Source organism: Elaeis guineensis, chromosome 1 (genome assembly GCF_000442705.2).
Source record: "Elaeis guineensis isolate ETL-2024a chromosome 1, EG11, whole genome shotgun sequence".
Lineage (NCBI taxonomy): Eukaryota > Viridiplantae > Streptophyta > Magnoliopsida > Arecales > Arecaceae > Elaeis > Elaeis guineensis.
Window position 1 is genome coordinate 135067401 of NC_025993.2, and position 9256 is coordinate 135076656.

Genomic DNA, 9256 nt, shown 5'->3' on the forward strand with positions numbered 1-9256 from the left:
AAATTTAAAATCTAAATCAAATATATACTTCAAATTAAACTTATTTGAGTATTTGTGAAGGATAAACAATGTGTAGCAGTGGAATAAGTAAATCAATGTAAGAATTAAAATGATACAAGATATACAAAGTAGGAGAGCAAAAAACACAATACAAACACAATAATTTATAGTATTTTGATGCAACTCTGCATCTACGTCCACACTTCAAGAACTCTTTAAGAATTTTACTATAATTCTCTTGATTATAATATATTTATTTTATATGAAATCACAAACAAACTCAGTTGATTTTTCGAAATCACCAACCAAAATCTTACACAAATTATTTTTCAGACTCATAATCAATCTAGTTGGTTTTATGGGCTCACCAATTAAAACCTAACAAGTTCAATTCTAGGTTTGGATGAGGTTAATCCCTAAGTTTTTTTCCTTCAAAAAACTTATAAAGAAATAAAATATCAATAAAATAATTTTAGTACAAAATAAAAACTAAAAAAAAACTTTTTAAAGCTCGAAGAAGTGGCTGTGGAATGGCTCTTTTGAACTTTTACTTCTCTTCAATTGATGTTAGAGAGGTGTAGATAATGTTGGAGAAGATCACTCTTTGAAAGATCTCAAATCTATGCACTAATTCCTTTCTTTTTTTCTCTTTTCAAAGATATTCAATATTCCTCACTCAAACTAATAATTTTCTCTTTTTAATCCTTTTAGCTATTATTTCAATTAATTCTTTAACCTTTTGTAAGCTTAAAAGTGGCTTGAGAGTAAGTTTTGACTATTGGTGTGAACTTAGGTGTAGTGCTTCCAAGCCTTGAGAACACAAGAGAAGAGGCCAAGGGGTCAAGAGAGCAAGCCATGGAAGAAGCTAGCTTGAATACCAGACTTTCAGAAGCTTAGTCAGTTTTGCTTTGGAACTGGGTTGACTAAGTTTAAGGTGGATCGACTCAATCTCAGATTGGATCGACTATGTCTTAGAAGAATAGACAGACAGAAAGCTATATTTTGAGACTTCTGGCATGGTACACAGCTGAGTCGACTCAGTGATTTTGTGAGTTGACTTAGTCATAGATTAGTCAATTCAGTCTGAGACTGGATCGTTTAATATCGTGAATAGAGCCACACAGGATGTCTATCTGGGTTAGGATCGGATTTTGATCTTAGATGACTTAGGATCTCAATTTTGTGAGGTCTAAAGGGGTTAATCTATGGATTGGATCGGGTTTAAATCCAATGGGTGTGTGCATGTGAGACATGAGTGTACGTGGGCTCGGAGAGTGCATCATATTGGATTAGTTGATGTGCAAATCTTAAAATTTGTAAATAAAACCGCAAGCGCACAGTGTGCAGAGTAGCACGATCAGTGAGTACGGGTCGATCCCACAGAGACTTGGTTTAAAAATGATTTTCAAATCTATGCTCAAGCGAGCTTTAACGAAAATCGAAAATCGAAAATTATTTGCTAAAGACAATAAGACTAAGGATCTAGGGTTTTTTTGAATCCACTAGATCTAGATTAGGGAATTCTACCTAGAATTTTTCTTATTGATCCTAATGACTACTCCTCTTGTCTTTCCCAAGCATAGATTATGAAGGGACTAAGGTCCAACGATAACCCATCAAGATTCTTTACAGGGGAGTAGTAACTAAGATCCCTTAGGGTTTTCTCCTCCTATGCACTGAATCAAGCATGAACTATGAAGGGACTCTGATCCAACTGTAGTTTATCAAAAATTCTTGGCAAAAGAGGAAGAAAAAGAAACCCTAAGAAAACGAAAGAATCCTATGTAAAACTCCTACTCATGATCTAGCTTCATCGCAAACCCTAGAAGGGATGCTTCGCTAGACATGATCTAAATCTACTTGCAAAATTTAAATGCAGAAAAATAAACTACCCTAATTTCATAAATTAAACTATCCTAATTGCATAAATTTAAACTGCATAATTTAAACTAACCTAATTGCATAAAATTAAATTGCATAAATTAAACTATCCTAATTGCAAGAAAAATAAATTGCATAATGTAAAGAGATAAAATTACATAAAAATAAGATTTTATATAAAAAAAATTTATTACAAAAACCTCAAAGCTCGAGGCTTGAGAAGAAAGCTAAAAACCCCACTATCTAGGGTTACAAGCTTGATCGAAAGGCCAGAATCATTAAAATAAGGGCCTTTGGGGCTTTTTATAGGCATTTGGGGGTTATAAGGTTTTTAAAACTTTAGATGTGGGACTAAGAGGTTTTAGAGGGCTGTTAGGGGGGTTTAGGGGCTCAAATCTCGTTCAAAAAGCACTTAAATCCATCAAAAAACCCTAAAATTATTTCAGCCGTCCGATCTTCATCTAAAGGACCCAATTCATCTAATAAATCAAGCCGGAAGCGATTTTGGGCCGTCGGATCATGATCTGGGTGAAGCCTGCCATTGGATCGTGCTGCAGAGATGGGATCATGTCGGATGCGTCGCGGACCGTCCGATCAAGGCGCTGGAAGATTTCGTCCGTTGGATCACGCTGCAGAAGGATCCCGTGTTGTCCTAGTGTTTATTGATTCTTGCAATTGCCTTGATTACAGTTGGATCTTGACCGGCTGCGATGGTGGCCGTCCGATGGCACAAAAATATGGAGCATTGGATCTTGATCAGAGAAGATCGGACCATCGAGTGATGTGAAGTTACCAGGTTGCCCTTCGGACCTTCTTCTCTCTCCTCATGAGCCCTGGACCGCCGTATGGATCGGGCTCACGATGCGTTGCGGTGAGCCGAGACTCGCTGATTGGCTGGTTTATGATGCGCCGATGGGTCCATGGTCCAGGTGCCTGTTGCTGTGGACCAGCGGCTAACCAGATCACCAAATCAGTTGATTTTTGATCAATTTTGACCTGATTTGACTCGGGTTTGACCCAATTGAGTCTTCTTTCTTCATTCTTCAATTCCTGGTCAATTTAACTCCGTTTTACGTAAAATTTATGCCGTTGGAATCCTCTTTTCTTGTTCTTTCTATTGATGATCTCTTCTTCTGCAAAATATAATAACAAGTATCAATTTTCTAATAAAGTTAGATAATTTAGATATTAATTGATACTTTTTATGTCAATTTGTGACATAAATCACACCCCCCAACTTAATCATTGCTAGTCCTTAGCAATGTACCAAAATAAGATCATATTCCAAAAAGATCCTTCCTTTGCAAATTAATTTAAGATCAAAATTCAAGAAGTTTTCTAGTATTACTAAGTAATGAGCTTCGAATTAGAATCGGTAGTCAGTCTACTTAGGAGCTTTCTTAGAGTACACTTAAAGTTTTATAGCACTTGTGTGAGTGATAACTTAGTATTTCAGTATTAACTTGTACAGGCCAATTGTATCATTTTTCATAACTTAGTTCGATTAATTTTCTATACACCCCAGATTAAACAAAGAACTAAGGTAGCTTTCACACTGTTTTTTTTTTTTTTTTTTTTTTTTTTTTTACTGAGCATCCTGGCCTTCCCACCACCGTTTGATGCGAATCTCAACACTTGACTTAGGTGAAGAGACCCGGTTACTAGGCTTAGGGCAATCCACATTTACTCTGTGTTTTGCATTTTATTTCAGGCAGGTAGCTCTTTCCTTAAATTCAAATTTGTTCAATTGGGGTGTAGAAAAAATTATCTAATTTAAATAATACTCAAATCCTTAATTGGCCTTACAATTAACACCTACTTTACCTTGTTAGTGTGCATGTGCAATTGGAAGTGCTAATAGTCTTTAAATGACCTAGGCCACCAAGAGTATAACCAGCTAATCTTCTCCGTGACTCACTACATTTATTAGCAAATACTTTCTAACTTACTCTTATTTCTTTTCTAGGTTAATTTATTTCAATTTTTTTTTTTAATATATTAAATGCAAGAAATAACTCATAGTGGAAGGAAAAGGAAATGATAACACCTGATTTTGTTCAAGCTCTCCCCCAACTTGACCGACATTGTCCCCAATGGAGTTTATCTAATTTATTTGTCCTAAGCAAACTGAAAATAAAAAAAAATATTAGAAATTAAATAAGCTGGGTTGCCTCCCAGAAGTGCTAAGTTTTATGTCTTCAGCCAGACCAAACCTCGAAGCAATTTAATCAGAATAAGTTGGTTCATAAAGAACCATGGCATCTTCAACAGTCTCGACAGGTAATTCCAAGAATAGTTTTAAACATTGACCATTAACTTTAAAGATAACACCATTACTTGGATTTTCTATCTCAACAGCTCCGTGTGAAAAGATTTTCTTTACTAAAAATGGTCCTGTCCATCTAGACCTAAGCTTTCCTGGAAACAGATGTAATCTAGAGTTATATAAGAGCACCTTTTGTCCGATATTGAAAGTTTTTCTCATAATTGATTGATCATGAAATGCTTTGGTTCATTCCTTGTATATCCTTGCATTTTCATAGGCTTCATTTCTAAGTTCTTCTAATTCATTCAACTGAAGCTTCCTATGGTTTCAACGTCGTTCAAATTTGTATTTAGTTGTTTGATGGCCCACATGGCTTTGTATTCTATCTCAATAGGCAAGTGACATGGTTTACCAAACACAATCCTATAAGGAGACATTCCTAGATTGTTCTTGAAAGTGGTTCGGTATGCCCAAAGTGCATCAATTAATTTCAAAGACCAATCCTTTCTATTGGCACTAACAGTTTTTTCCAGGATCTGTTTGATTTGTCGGTTTGACACTTCAACTTGCCCACTAGTTTGAGGATGATATGGTGTGGCCAATTTGTGGGTGACATTATACTTTTTCATCAATGTTGCAAAAGGTCGGTTATAAAAATGGGTTCCCCGATCACTAATGATTGCCCTAGGAATACCGAAACGGGAGAGAATATTTTCTTTAAGAAACTTAATGACCATTTTGCTATCGGGTGTTCTACATGCAATTGCTTCTACCCATTTTGAAACATAATCAACTGCTACTAGAATATATTCATTTCCAAAGGAATTTGGAAATGGTCCCATGAAATCGATCCCCCAAACATCAAAAACTTCAACTACCAAGATTGGGTTGAGTGGCATCATGTGTCGCTTGGTGATTCGACCCATTTTCTGACATTGAGCACAACTTTTACAATATTCATGAGCATCCTTAAACAAATTGGGCCAATAAAAATCACATTGGAGAATCTTAGCAGCAGTTTTCTTAGACGCGAAGTGACCCCCACATGCTTGATCATGACAAAAAGATAAAATATTCATGACTTCGTTATCTGGGATACACCTTCTAATAATTTGATCAGGACATTGTTTAAAAAGATAAGGATCATCCCAAATGAAATACTTCACTTGGGCAAAGACTTTATATTTATCCTGCTTAGTCCAATGAGAAGGTATCTTACCTATGGCTAAATAATTTACAATATCAGCAAACCAAGGTTCAGTAGACACAGACATGAGTTGCTCATCTGGGAAAGATTCATTGATGGATGGTTCACTAGATGGTGCGACTGGAATTCAGGACAAATGATCTGCTACAACATTCTCAGTGCCTTTCTTGTCCCTAATTTCTAGGTCAAATTCTTGAAGGAGCAAAATCCATCTGATTAAGCGTGCCTTGGCATCCTTCTTTGCTAGGAGATGTCTAATGGCTGAGTGATCGGTGTAAACAATGGTGTGGGTCCCAACCAAATAAGATCTAAATTTCTCTAAAGCAAAGACAACGGCAAGGAACTCCTTCTCAGTTGTGGTGTAGCTAAGCTGCGCATCATTTAAGGTTTTACTTGCATAATATATCACTCTAGGCAGCTTATTTATCCGTTGACCTAAGATTGCGCCCACAACATGATCGGAGCATCACACATTAATTCAAATGGTTCAGACCAGACAGGAGGATGAATGATTGGAGCTGATACAAGTGCTTTTTTTAGAAATTCAAAAGATTCCAAGCACTCATGAGTAAATTCAAATTTGGTATCCTTTGCCAAAAGATTAGTCAGTGGACGTGCTACTTTGCTAAAGTTGGCAATAAACCTTCTATAGAATCCAGCATGACCTAAAAATGAACGTATTTTTTCACAGATTTAGGTGGTGGAAGACTTGCAATTAGATCTATTTTGGCCTTGTCTACTTCAATCCCTTTTTAGAAATGACATGGCCAAGAACTATTCCCTGTTTGACCATAAACTGATATTTTTCCCAGTTGAGAACTAAGTGCTTCTCCTTACATCGTTCTAGAACTAATTGCAGGTGATTCAGACACTCGGAGAAGGTTAGGCCAAAAATAGAAAAGTCATCCATAAAAATTTCTAGAAATCATTCTATCATATCTGAAAACATGCTGATCATGCATCTCTGGAAGGTTGCCGGTGCATTACATAGTCCAAAGGGCATTCGTCTATAGGCAAAAGTATCAAATGGACAGGTGAATGTAGTCTTTTCTTGATCTTCAGCGGCTATGGGGATCTGGTTGTAACCGGAGTATCCATCAAGAAAATAGTAAAACTCTTGTCCGGCTAGTCTTTCCAACATTTGATCAATAAATGACAGAGGAAAGTGATCTTTCCTTGTCGCAGCATTCAACTTTCTATAGTCTATACAGACCCTCCATCCTGTTTGGGTCCTAGTTGGGATAAGTTCGTTTGCATCATTTTGGACCACTGTTACTCCAGATTTTTTGGGTACTACTTGAACTGGGCTTACCCAAGAGCTATCAGAAATAGGATAAATTATTTCACTATCTAGGAGTTTCAGAATCTCCTTTTTAACTACATCCTTCATAGCTGGATTAAGCCTTCTTTGGGCTTCTCTTGTTGGTTTAGCCTCTTCCTCTAAGTATATTCTATGTTGAACTATAGAAGGGCTTATTCCTTTGATATCTGCTATGGTGCAACCTATTGCTTCTTGATTTGCTTTTAGAACTGACACTAACTCCTCCTCTTGCTTGGGATCTAGGTCTGATGCAATAATTACAGGCAAAATTTCTTTGGGTCCTAGATATGCATACTTGAGATGTTCTGGGAGGGGTTTCAGTTTTAAAATGGGTGCTTCTTCTATCGATGGTTTAGGTGATGATTTCACCATCTCAATGATTGGTTCAGTAGGAAGTATCGATTCCTGATTAATCTGATTTTCTTTAAGTATTTCATTGACATCCTCAGACTCATGGATTAATCAGGGGTTAGACTCTAGGTCGACTTCATCATCACTAATGTCAATGGATTCATAAATACCATCTTGGACTACATTGACATCAGCATGAGAAGAGGATTCCTGTTCTAAGTTAAAAATATTAAGCTCAATGGTCATATTCCCAAAGGATAACTTCATTAGACCATTTCGACAATTGATTTTAGCATTGGCCGTAGCTAAGAATGGTCTTCCTAAAATGATAGGTATATGTCCTTTAGGATTCGCAACTGGCTCAGTCTCTAAAACAATAAAATCTATAGGGAAAATGAAATTTTCAACCTTTATCAGAACATCCTCGACCATTCCCTTAGGGATCCTGAGAGATCTATCGACTAACTGTAATGTGATCCCAGTAGGTTGAAGTTTTTCTAATCCTAGTTGCTCATACACCGAATATGGAAGGATATTCACACTAGCTCCTAGATCTAGCAAGGCCTTTTTTATATTGGTTTTTCCAATAACACAAGAAATTGTTGGAGCTCCAGGGTCCTTATATTTAATTGGCACATGGCTAGATAGGTATGAACTGACACTTGCAGCCAAAAATACTTTCTTTGGTACATTAGTGGTCCTTTTCCTAGTGCAAAGATCTTTTAAAAATTTGGCATAAGTTGGAACCTGATGGATTATATCTAAAAGAGGAATATTAACTTGGACTTGTTTAAATACCTCTAAAATTTTGTCTAAATGTTCAGATTTATTGGATTTCAGTCTGTTTGGAAAAGGAGCTCTAGGACTTTTAAGTACTGGACTAGGTGAATTTTCAGTTTCTGGTGCTTGAGATTGAAAGGTAGTAGTTTTAGAAGGTGACTCGGCAGATGAGTCCTCTATATCATCAAGTGCAACTACCTTATTGTCTATTTGTTTTCCCGATCTTAAGGTATGAATGGCATTTACACCATTAACTTGGTTTCCTTGTTGGGGTCGTGGACCATTTTGGTTCCTAGGATTTGGCTCAGGTTGGCTAGGTAACCTACCATGTTCTCGTTCACTAATGGTCGAAGCCAGCTGACTTACTTGCATTTCCAGATGGGCTATAGCTTGGATGTTATTATTTATGAATTGACCCGTGGTTTGCATAAAGCTGGTATGTGTCTTCATCATGGCTTCTAGGCTTTTCTCTAAAGAGGTAATTTTTTTGTCATTATCATGGAAGCCTGGTGGGTTGTTCATCACTGGGTTGGACCTTAGATTTTGCTGATTAAAATTTGGATTGCTTACATTAGGATTCTGGGACTATGAGAAATTTGGGTGATTCCTCCAACCTGGGTTATATGTGGGTGCATAAGGATTGTTCAATGGTCCTTGATAGGTGGCATTCACCTGTGCACACTCATTCGAGTAGGAACATTCTTCTAAGACATGGTCTGGTGCATTGCACCCTTTACACATGGGTGCAGATATTTGATTTACATTGGCTGGTCTTTGTAATTCTAAGGCTTCCAATCTACGTGTTAAGGTTGCAATCTTGACCTCTGATGCTAGGGTTGGTTGAATTTGATGCATTCCTCCTCTTGAAGGTGTAGCTTTATCAGGTTCCCTAGTTGTTTCCCACTGTAAATTTTTTCGGCTAGGTCTTCTAAGAATTGCCAAGCTTCAGTAGTTTCTTTGTCCATAAATTGGCCTTGGCACATGAACTCTAGCATAGTTCTTGAGTTTGAATCTAACCCCTCATAGATGATCTGGCATAGTCTCCAAGTTTCTATTCCATGGTGTGGGCATTAGGTCAAAAGATTCTTGAAACGATTAAAGTACTTCCAAAATGATTCACCAGCTAGTTGGTAAAATTGATTTATTTCATTCCTAATCCTAGCTATTTTATGATGGAGGAAATACTTTTTCAAAAATATTCTCACAAAGCCCTCCCAGGTAGTGACAGAATGGTTTGGCAGACTATAAAGCCCTTCTTAGCATTATCCTTAAGGACAAAGTTGATTAATCTAAGTTTGACCTCCTCTGTTAATTGCAGTTTCATGGTTGCACATACCTCCTCAAATTCTCTAATAAATATATAAGCATCCTCTAATCCTGTGAATTTTGGAAGCATATTTATGATTTGAGGTTTGATTTCAAAATTGTTAGCTGTGGGTTGTGGCAACCT

General features: G+C 36.9%; 1 non-coding gene across 1 annotated transcript; it reads left to right on the top strand.

Annotated features, from left to right (window-relative positions):
* Nucleotides 1-8859: 8859 nt before the first annotated feature.
* LOC140854990 (small nucleolar RNA R71) lies at nucleotides 8860-8966 on the top strand. The gene has a single exon (XR_012138083.1). It is a non-coding gene; the product is annotated as a small nucleolar RNA R71 (small nucleolar RNA).
* Nucleotides 8967-9256: the final 290 nt, after the last annotated feature.